General features: G+C 44.0%; 1 protein-coding gene across 5 annotated transcripts in view; it reads right to left on the reverse strand.

Annotated features, from left to right (window-relative positions):
- The window catches only part of IL15RA (interleukin 15 receptor subunit alpha), a 140,118-nt gene that overhangs the window by 98,409 nt on the left and 29,695 nt on the right, over window positions 1–12,014 (reverse strand). The window contains exon 2 of one of the 5 annotated variants that reach the window (XM_077264479.1): window positions 2,789–2,874. The exons of the other annotated variants lie outside the window; for them this stretch is intronic. The gene's annotated coding sequence lies outside the window, so the exon portion shown is untranslated. The remainder of the gene's footprint in view (window positions 1–2,788; window positions 2,875–12,014) is intronic. 5 annotated transcript variants of the gene reach the window in all.

Genomic DNA, 12,014 nt, shown 5'->3' on the forward strand with positions numbered 1-12,014 from the left:
CTCGCACGACTCTCTCATATCAATACCCGGCACTCGGGACCATAGTGTGCGGCTACATAGAAATACATGCAGCAGCATACTCCGGTCCTGAGTGCCGGCGGTAGTGTCGGGTATTGATATGAGACTCGCAAGTGTGACCCCGGCCTAAGACAGGGATATGGCTTTACTGCCTTACAAGAAATTAGTAAAATGCAGTTCAGTTATAGGTCTTGGTTCATACAAAGGATGACTTGGAATAGGTTAAAAAAAAAGAGCAACAAAATTAGTAATGGACAAGAGCAATCTCTTTTTTTTTTGGTAAGAGTAAGATAAATGTATTTATTATTTGCTTTATATGTCATGCTTCATGAAAAGAACATTCAACAAAGGGCACTCCCTTCTGGAGAAAAAACAATTCTCTCCCGTCCTCCCTCTTTCTTAAGAAGTTTTCAGTTACAGTTTATGAACTGTGTCAAAGTTCATGGAGAAATTTGTCACGAAAGCTAATATGATCTGAATATAAAAAAATGTTAGTGATGTTTTTCATTGAGACTACAAAATGTGTAAATGAATTAAGTAAAATAACAAGTAAAGTAATAGTTCTGTGGGATATGCTGTCCACGTAGACGAATGTCATCATTATCCCTATACAGGTTGTACAGATGGTTGGGAGAACATTGCTCCCAGTGCACATCATTGTATGAGAAGAACATAATGTGTTGGCAGGCAAAATGGGTTTTATGAAGGCAAAGCTCAAAGAATTATGCTTAAAATGCACTACATAGGGAGATAAAAGATTCCTCGGGCTTTAACTTATCAGATACAAAATTGTACGGGGAATCAAAACGCACGGGGTAAAAAGGACACACATATACAGTGCCTACAAGTAGTATTCAACCCCCTGCAGATTTAGCAGGTTTAATAAGATGCAAATAAGTTAGAGCCTTCAAACTTCAAACAAGAGCAGGATTTATTAACAGATGCATAAATCTTACAAACCAAAAAGTTTTGTTGCTCAGTTAAATTTTTATAAATTTTAAACATAAAAGTGTGGGTCAATTATTATTCAACCCCTAGGTTTAATATTTTGTGGAATAACCTTTGTTTGCAATTACAGCTAATAATCGTCTTTTATAAGACCTGATCAGGCCGGCACAGGTCTCTGGAGTTATCTTGGCCCACTCCTCCATGCAGATCTTCTCCAAGTTATCTAGGTTCTTTGGGTGTCTCATGTGGACTTTAATCTTGAGCTCCTTCCACAAGTTTTCAATTGGGTTAAGGTCAGGAGACTGACTAGGCCACTGCAACACCTTGATTTTTTGCCTCTTGAACCAGGCCTTGGTTTTCTTGGCTGTGTGCTTTGGGTCGTTGTCTTGTTGGAAGATGAAATGACGACCCATCTTAAGATCCTTGATGGAGGAGCGGAGGTTCTTGGCCAAAATCTCCAGGTAGGCCGTGCTATCCATCTTCCCATGGATGCGGACCAGATGGCCAGGCCCCTTGGCTGAGAAACAGCCCCACAGCATGATGCTGCCACCACCATGCTTGACTGTAGGGATGGTATTCTTGGGGTCGTATGCAGTGCCATCCAGTCTCCAAATGTCACGTGTGTGGTTGGCACCAAAGATCTCGATCTTGGTCTCATCAGACCAGAGAACCTTGAACCAGTCAGTCTCAGAGTCCTCCAAGTGATCATGAGCAAACTGTAGACGAGCCTTGACATGACGCTTTGAAAGTAAAGGTACCTTACGGGCTCGTCTGGAATGGAGACCATTGCGGTGGAGTACGTTACTTATGGTATTGACTGAAACCAATGTCCCCACTGCCATGAGATCTTCCCGGAGCTCCTTCCTTGTTGTCCTTGGGTTAGCCTTGACTCTTCGGACAAGCCTGGCCTCGGCACGGGAGGAAACTTTCAAAGGCTGTCCAGGCCGTGGAAGGCTAACAGTAGTTCCATAAGCCTTCCACTTCCGGATGATGCTCCCAACAGTGGAGACAGGTAGGCCCAACTCCTTGGAAAGGGTTTTGTACCCCTTGCCAGCCTTGTGACCCTCCACGATCTTGTCTCTGATGGCCTTGGAATGCTCCTTTGTCTTTCCCATGTTGACCATGTATGAGTGCTGTTCACAAGTTTGGGGAGGGTCTTAAATAGTCAGAAAAGGCTGGAAAAAGAGATAATTAATCCAAACATGTGAAGCTCATTGTTCTTTGTGCCTGAACTACTTCTTAATACTTTAGGGGAACCAAACAGAATTCTGGTGGGTTGAGGGGTTGAATAATAAATGACCCTCTGAAAAGACTTTTCACAATTTAAAAAAAAACAAAACAAAGAAATAACATTCTTTTTTGCTGCAGTGCATTTCACACTTCCAGGCTGATCTACAGTCCAAATGTCACAATGCCAAGTTAATTCCAAATGTGTAAACCTGCTAAATCTGCAGGGGGTTGAATACTACTTGTAGGCACTGTAACTGAACGAAAATACTGCTGTGATCACTAATAAACAACAAAAATTGGTAAAGGGACATAATTTTCATCTATAGAAACACTTTCCTGTATTTTAGAGAGATGTTTATGAGCAAATTATGGGATTAAAGCTAAGAGAAAATTATGACTGTACTGTTCCTCTTGTAGCTGATGCAGATGTATAGTAACGGAATGGCAGATTTCTATTTACACATTTACTCAGAAAGGACTTAATACCTATGTGTAAAATATTGGACACTTTCTGACTATGACGCATTAGGTTTGCTGTTTTGTACATAGTATTAGAGAGTTAATGTTGGGAAAGGTATAATTATCTACTTACCACTATTTTCTTAAAGCTCTATGCTGGCAGTGCATGGCATTTGGAAAATACTGTAGCTCGCCTTCTTGACTGTACAGCAGTTTCACCTGGTAAAGTATAAAGACAACTCTCAGCAAGTTGCTCAGAATACATTTACAAGCCTGAAATATACATATAAATACAACACGCCAAGAATTCAAACAGTCATGACAGCTCCATGCACTGCTCAGATAGGACTTGAAGAAAAACGAGCCACCAACTACCACCAACAATATATAGACACACTTTCAACTTCAAATTAGGCTCTATAGCAGGGGTCTCAAACATGGTGCCCCTGAGACTGCTTTATGTGGCCCACAGGCAGGGCCAGAGTTAGGGGCTGGCAGACCAAGCCGATATGGGGTCTGGCGTCGAGCTACCTCCCCCCACTCGCATTCAACTTATTGGCATGATAGACACCGATACAGTTGAAAACAGTGATGGAGGAGAGAGCATAAGATGACACTCACTCTCCCATCATTCCTCCTCTGCTTCTGACTCAGTGCGCGCATGATGGCCTCACTTCATTGTGCACCATGCTGTGCCAGTAGAGCTGATGAGATGAGCTGCAGAAGCCCGAGAAGTGAGGGAACAAGGAGAGGTAAGTAGTGTGTGTATGTGTGTGTTTGTGTGTAGTGGGTGTTGTGAATTCTGCTCTTGGGCTCCCTCCGGTGGTTGTAAGTGGTAGCGCTGCTGTCTCTGAATCGTAGCATTTATCAGGTGTGTTCACTTTTTGCAATTTTGACTTGAACTGTTGTGGTCTGGTGGCCTAAGAGCAGCATGAGACGTACTCTGGAGAAGGTGGTACCTGTACTGACCGCAGACCCTGAACTTAACACCGCAACTAGAAGTAGCCGTGGAATGTACCTAGCGCTCCCTAGACATCTCGACACAGCCGGAGGACTAATTACCCCTAAAGATAGAAAAGGGAAAACTATCTTGCCTCAGAGAAAATCCTCAAAGGTTAGACAGCCCCCCACAAATATTGACTGTGAGAGGAGAGGGAAAAAACATACACAGACTGAAATGAGAATTTAGCAAAGGAGGCCACTTCTAGCTAAATAGAAAGGATAGGACAGAGTACTATGCAGTCAGTATTAAAACACTAGAAAATATCCACCCCAGAAAATACAAAATCTCCACAGCTAACTAAAGATATGGAGGGTATATCTGCATCTCCAGAGATACCAGCTTGGCTAAACAAATCCTTATACAGACCAAGCTGGACAAGACAAAAACATGAAAAAGAACTGAACAATAAGGCCACAGCATGTGGACAGCAAAAATCACGGCCAGAACTTATCTTTGTTGAAATGAACTGCAAAGCAGAAGAGACCAGGCAGGGATGTGAATCCTCCAGGAACAATGGACAACTGGCACTGACTAAAGGGTGAAGCAAGACTAAATAGCCCAGTCAAAATTGCAAAAAGTGAACACACCTGATAAATGCTGCGATTCAGAGACAGCAGCGCTACCACTTACAACCACCGGAGGGAGCCCAAGAGCAGAATTCACAACAAGTGGGGTCTGCATTATACTGTGTGGGGGGGCTGCATTATACTGTGTGAGTGGGAGGCTGCATTATACTGTGTGTGTGGGGGTGCATTATACTGTGTGTTTGTGTGTGAGGGATTGATTTATACTCTGTGAGGGGGCTGCGTTATATTTTATGAGGGGGCTGTGTTATACTCTATGAGGGGGCATTGCATTATACTCTATGAGGAGGGGCATTGCATTATACTCTATCAGGGGCCCTACATTATACTCTATGAGGGGGCGTTGCACTATACTCTATGAGGGGGCGCTGCATTATACTCTATAAGGGGGCACTGCATTATACTCTGAGGGGGTGTTGCATTATACTCTATGAGGGGTCATTGCATTAGGGGACTGCATTGTACTCTATGAGGGGGAATTGCATTGTACTCTGAGGGGGCCATGCATACCAGGATGGGGATGAGGGGGTCATGCATACCAGGATAGGGATGAGGGGGACATGCATACCAGGATAGGGATGAAGGGGCCATGCATATCTTGATTGGGGACATATATATACCAGGATGGGGGATATTAGTACAGAATTTACCACATTTTTTGCTTCAATTTTTTCTGTTTTCCTCCTATCAAACCTAGGGTCATAACTACAATATGAGGACCTGCATGGGGACTTGACAACAATATGGGGACTTGGCTATTGGAACATGACTACAATATGGGGACCTGGATGGAGACATATCTGCAATATAGGGACCTGGATGGGGACATAACTACAATATGGATACCTGGATATGGAGACATTACTACAATATAGGGACCTGGATATGGGGACATGACTACAATGTGAGAACCTGGATAGGGACATAACTACAATATGGGGACCTGGATGGAGACAGATCTACAATATGGGAACCTGGATGGGGACTTGACTACAATATGGAGACCTGGTTGGGAACATAACTACAATATGGGGACATAGCTATAATATGAGTGCACATTTGTTATCGCAACATCCATAACAACCCAAGCTCTAAAAAAAGTTAACAATACGTCAAAAATGTCCAAAAGGTATTTATTAAAAATTGGTATCACTAAAATTGTCACTTTATCCTTCAAAGAATGCGGACCCCAAGTTCAAATTGTTACTATATACGGCCCATATACCCAGCCGAGTTTGAGACCGCTGGTGTATACCAAGGCTTTGGAATCTTAAATCACTGCGGCGTCAACATAATCATGGTGTGTCTGGGCCTCTCTATGGGTTGTAGTCCATACCAAAAATTGGAAATTATAGTAAATTGTCTTAACATTTTCTTCTAAGAGCTTGTGCAGACGACTGTATTTTTAGGGGCAACAACACATCAGATCGCACTCAGACCAATGTTATTTTATGAGACCGTGCATATGTCCGATTTTTTTTCCTTGAACCTAACCTGTAGCATGCATGATTTGCATCCTTAAGTCAGACTGCACTCGGCCATGCAAGTCAATGGGTGGAAAACATCACACCACACTCGGATGAAATCCCAGTGTGGTACGATTTTCACAGACTGACAGAATGGAGAAGATGGAGAAATGTTTTGATCCTAGTGAATTAGCATGTTTTGATTTATTTTACTCATTTATATAGCGCCATAATATTCCACAGTCATTATCATCACTGTCCCCATTAGTGCTGCCAATCCTTATAAAGTTCCTTATCAGGATGTCTTTGGAATGAGGGAGGAAACTGGAGTACTTCCACACAAATGGAGTGGAGGAAAATGCAGAAACTCCTGGCAGATGTGTAAGGAGATGGACATAATGCCCATGTTCCCCCTTGAAGAACAAGTGTATTGTGTTATTGTCTTGTCAGACAATAAGGAGAGTTAGAGTTCATGACAACTAGCTTACTAACTCTCACTACATCATTGGTCATAACCATGGTTACCTAAGGTCCTGCAATAATGCCTGCAGAAAGAAATAAGAAAAACTATGCTACATTTCTAGTTGGAGGTATTTGCTATTATTATTATTAGCCACAATGGTTGTTAACCACCGAGTCACTGTGCTTGCATAATAAGGCAATTTAGCAAGGATAAGGCGACATGAGCAATGCTTACACATTGTCATTGATTGTGTTGTCCCATTGACTGCGTAATGCTTTTTTTTTCAATTTCAGTACTTTGTACAATAAAAACCTGCCATGGAAAAAATGTCATGCTTAAGTCGCCACATTCTAACAAATATAACTTTTTTTGTTTTTCAGTAGACATAATGATTCATGTTTTTTTTGTGGAAACCAATAAAGTTTTTATTGGCACCAATATCAATTTAATGACATAAGTTTACGTCATTCTAGGTTCAGAGGTGTTTCTTGTCAACACAAGCTGTGGTCTAAGTGGTGCTCGCTAGTCTCATGTGGACATTTAGTTTAACCCTTTACGTTATGGCCATTTTCCTTTTTTTTGGTTTTCAAAAGAGCCATAGCTTTTTTATTTTTCCTACAATATAGCCGTATTAGGGCTTGAATTTTTGCAGGATAAGTTGCACTTTTGAATGACACCATTCATTTTATTATGTGAAAACGGGAAAAAAATTCTAAGTGTGGGAAATTGCAAAAAAAATTTACATTTCACAAATTTGCGTTTTATTGCAATGTTGTGGCAACCCAAAAAAACGTAATTCTGGCGTTTTGATTTTTTTCTCATTACGCCGTTTACCCATCGGATTAATTCTTTTTATATTTTGATAAATCGGTCATTTCTGAACGCAGCGATATCAACTACCTTATATACTCGAGTATAAGCCGAGATTTTCAGCCCATTTTTTGGGGCTGAAAGTCCCCCTCTTGGCTTATACTCGAGTCATACCCGGGGGTCTGCAGGTGAGGGGGGGCGGGGGCTGTGTAATTATACTTAACCGCTCCCGGCGCGGTCCCTGGGCATCCCTGCTTCTTCCAGCGCTGCAGCTTCTTCCTGTACTGAGCGGTCACATGGTCCCGCTCATTACAGAAATGAATATGCGGCTCCACCTCCCATAGAGGTGGAGCCGCATATTCATTAATGTATGAGCGGTAACGGTGACCGCTCAATACAGGAAGAAGATGCAGCGCCGGGGAAGAAGCAGGGACACAGCGCCAGGAGCAGGTAAGTATACGGGGAGGGGGAGCGCAGCGCAGCGCGATATTTACCCCTCCTCGTTCCAGTGCGGCTCTGTCTTCATCGTCCTCTGGCAGTGACGCTGAGGTCAGAGGGCGCGGTGACGTAGTCAGTGCGCGCCCTCTGCTGAACGTCAGTGCCGAAGACGGAGCCGCACGAGGAGCAGGTAAAAGTGCCGGGGTCCTGAGCGACGGAGAGGTGAGTATGTGATTTTTTTTTTTATGGCAACAAAAGCAAATGGGGCAAGTGGCTGTGCGGAGCATCTTATGGGGCCATAACACTTGTGCAGCACTATATGGGGCAAATAGCTGTGCGGAGCATCTGTATGGGGCCATAACACTTGTGCAGCACTATAAGGGGCAAGTAGCTGTGCAGAGCATCTGTATGGGGCCATAACACTTGTGCAGCACTATAAGGGGCAAGTGGCTGTGCGGAGCATCTTATGGGGCCATAACACTTGTGCAGCACTATAAGGGGCAAGTGTCTGTGCGGAGCGTCTTATGGGGCCATAACACTTGTGCAGCACTATAAGGGGCAAGTGTCTGTACGGAGCGTCTTATGGGGCCATAACACTCGTGCAGCACTATATGGGGCAAGTGGCTGTGCAGAGCATCTGTATGGGGCCATAACACTTGTGCAGCACTATAAGGGGCAAGTGGCTGTGCGGAGCGTCTTATGGGGCCATAACACTTGTGCAGCACTATATGGGGCAAGTAGCTGTGCAGAGCATCTGTATGGGGCCATAACACTTGTGCAGAACTATAAGGGGCAAGTGGCTGCGCGGAGCATCTTATGGGGCCATAACACTTGTGCAGCACTATATGGGGCAAGTGGCTGTACGGAGCATCTGTATGGGGCCATAACACTTGTGCAGCACTATATGGGGCAAGTGGCTGTGCAGAGCATCTGTATGGGGCCATAACACTTGTGCAGCACTATAAGGGGCAAGTGTCTGTGCGGAGCGTCTTATGGGGCCATAACACTTGTGCAGCACTATATGGGGCAAGTGGCTGTATAGAGCATCTGTATGGGGCCATAACACTTGTGCAGCACTATATGGGGCAAGTAGCTGTGCAGAGCGTCTTATGGGGCCATAACACTTGTGCAGCACTATACGGGGCAAGTAGCTGTGCAGAGCATCTGTATGGGGCCATAACACTTGTGCAGCACTATAAGGGGCAAGTGGCTGTGCGGAGCATCTTATGGGGCCATAACACTTGTGCAGCACTATATGGGGCAAGTGGCTGTGCGGAGCGTCTTATGGGGCCATAACACTTGTGCAGCACTATAAGGGGCAAGTAGCTGTGCGGAGCATCTGTATGGGGCCATAACACTTGTGCAGCACTATATGGGGCAAGTGGCTGTGCGGAGCATCTGTATGGGGCCTGTTATGGACCTGGTGGTTAGGAGCACCCAGAAAGACCTGATGAGTAAACTAGAAATCAGGACAAGCTCTGGGGAGTGGGAACTCTGCTGACCGCAAACCCTACTCCTATCAGACACAATAGAAATAGCCGTGGAGCGTACCTAACTCTCCCTAGACGCCTCTTCACAGCCTAAGAGCTAGCTACCCCTAAAGATAGAAATAGAAGCCTAACCTTGCCTCAGAGAAATTTCCCAAAGGAAAAGGCAGCCCCCCACATATATTGACTGTGAGTCAAGAGGAAAGTCACAAACACAGGAATGAAACAGGCTTTAGCAAAGGAGGCCAGACTTCACTAAATAGTCAGAGGAAAGAAAAGGGAACTATGCGGTCAGCACAAAAAACTATAAAAACCACGCAGAGTATGCAAAAAGACCCCCACACCGACTCACGGTGTGGAGGTGCAACTCTGCACCCCCAGAGCTTCCAGCTAGCAAGGGAATATCATGATAGCGAGCTGGACTAGAATTTAGCAGTACAAGAAATATATTCAGGAAGCAGTAACAACAAATGAACTAGCAAGGACTTAGCTTCTGCTGGAGTAGACAGGTCCTCAGAGAACGCGGAAAGAAAAAAGATGACAAATGGTCACACACAATAAATAGAAATACTATAAACTTTATTAATAGCATACCACAATATTAAAACCAGGTGAAAGGAGGGAAGGTAGTAACAGCACAAAAACCTCTGTTATAGAGTTAACAGGAAGGGTGCCACCAGGAATAACAGTCCTACAGGCTTATACATTATCAGAGTAGAAAAAATAAGCAAAAATAGGAAACAAATAGTAAAAAACTAAATAAACAAAAATAATAATTTGATCCTACTGCAGTCAGGAATACCAAGCCAAATAACAACAATTCACATATAAGATAGGTAAATACAAGAACCGCTATAGTGCTAACCTAATTGAAGTCCCATAGCCTATCAAACAAACATAGTAGATATTATTGGAGCAAGGTACCCACCGCACAGAGGACTGTAGTACTGGAGGCACGCTTCCACCCCAACGCGCGTTTCGGCGATCACACCTTCATCAGGCACACTTGTGCAGCACTATATGGGGCAAGTGGCTGTATAGAGCATCTGTATGGGGCCATAACACTTGTGCAGCACTATATGGGGCAAGTAGCTGTGCAGAGCGTCTTATGGGGCCATAACACTTGTGCAGCACTATACGGGGCAAGTAGCTGTGCAGAGCATCTGTATGGGGCCATAACACTTGTGCAGCACTATAAGGGGCAAGTGGCTGTGCGGAGCATCTCTATGGGGCCATAACACTTGTGCAGCACTATATGGGGCAAGTGGCTGTGCGGAGCATCTGTATGGGGCCAAAACACTTGTGCAGCACTATATGGGGCAAGTGGCTGTGCGGAGCATCTGTATGGGGCCATAACGCTTGTGCAGCACTATAAGGGGCAAGTGGCTGTATGGAGCATCTGTATGGGGCCATAACACTTGTGCAGCACTATATAGGGCAAATATCTCTATGGAGCATCTTATGGGGCCCTTATTACCCTTTATGCAGGATTATATGGGGCATATTTTAATATGGAGCATCTAATGGGGCACATCAAACTTTATGGAGTATTATATGGGGCTCCTGATTCAATATGGATATTCAAAAACACTTAAACTACTGATGTCTCAATTAATTTTACTTTTATTGGTACCTATTTTTACCTTTGAAATTTACCGGTAGCTGCTGCATTTTTCACCCTAGGCTTATACTCGAGTCATTAAGTTTTCCCAGTTTTTTGTGGCAAAACTAGGGGGGTCGGCTTATACTCGGGTCGGCTTATACTCGAGTATATACGATATGTTTATTTTTTTAATTCTTTTATTTTGAATGGGCAAAAAGGGGGTGATTCGAGCTATTATACTTTTTTTAAACTTTTTTTAATACTTTTTACTTGCTTCAATAGTTGTGTTCATAGCAGATCAGCAATGACAAGCATGAGGGTTTCCTGCAGACCCCCGATTGTCATGTCAACCAATTGGCCCGCGATCAGGTGACTGGGACGCCAAATGGCAGGATTTGTGATGCGCTTCCGGCGCGATCACGTTAAATGCCGCTGTCAAAGATTGACAGCAGCATTTAACATGTTAACACCTGTGGGTGTATCGCGATTTCACCAGCGGCTGTTAGGGGCCATGACAGTTAATCAAAATCCGCTTTTATGTGCCAGAAAAGATGCAGCTCTGGAGCCTGCATCAGAAGGTGGCACACGTCCTATGACGTACCTATAAGTTATAGGTGGTTACAGGGTTAAGATGTTGTTTCACAGTATAGGGACGTAAATGGTCATACAAGTATAACAATTTCAATAACCCAAAATAACATAAAGAAATTCAGCCTTATTTTCTGAGAGTTTATCAGAGAAATCGCCACAATAATCACGCAATGTGCATTGACACTTCTGCTAACGTCATGCAACAGTATATGTACTCCAAAACTATTCTTGCAGACTTCTAATTAATAGTTCAGCTCAGGTTCACATACCGCATGTCACGTAAGGTCTAACTAGTGTAATTTGAGGGTTGTAGCTTCTCAGAACAAACCAGTTCTTTACACCAACAACATAGTGAGTGGATGACTCAACAGTGAGTCACTTAAGATATCATCAAAATTTTTGAATGTGACTGCTCCAAAGCACGTATTCTCAACACTCTGTGAGTCAATCATGCAGGGCTGAACTGTGAAGCGATGCCTGATCTGCTAGGCAGGAGTGAAGTGCTTACAAGCTTTTCACAGTAGAACTTGTAAGCGCAGCACTGAAGCTGGTCAGATTGCCACTGAGTGCCTCCGATGCTCCATAAGCAAAACTGCCTCTGCTTGCATCATCAGAGACCGCACAGTTTGTGCCATCAGCATTTTACAACGATGCTGGTACTAACTGTTAATCAAGGACTAGTGCATCCTCCATGGGAAGGCATGATGCTGGGAGGCAGGGAAGCCTTGTGTTCCTCCTGAGGAAGTAAACAAAACCACTTTAACTGCTTCCAGACCGTCCATAGGCTTTGTATGCTGCGGCAGTCCAGCTCCTATTCTGCAGTGACGTTTTAAAACGTTACCAAACGTCACCGCACAGTAGTGCAGCTACAGTACATACGATTATATAGCTGTGAAGCTGCGGGTAATGATCGT

Source organism: Ranitomeya variabilis, chromosome 5 (genome assembly GCF_051348905.1).
Source record: "Ranitomeya variabilis isolate aRanVar5 chromosome 5, aRanVar5.hap1, whole genome shotgun sequence".
NCBI lineage: Eukaryota > Metazoa > Chordata > Amphibia > Anura > Dendrobatidae > Ranitomeya > Ranitomeya variabilis.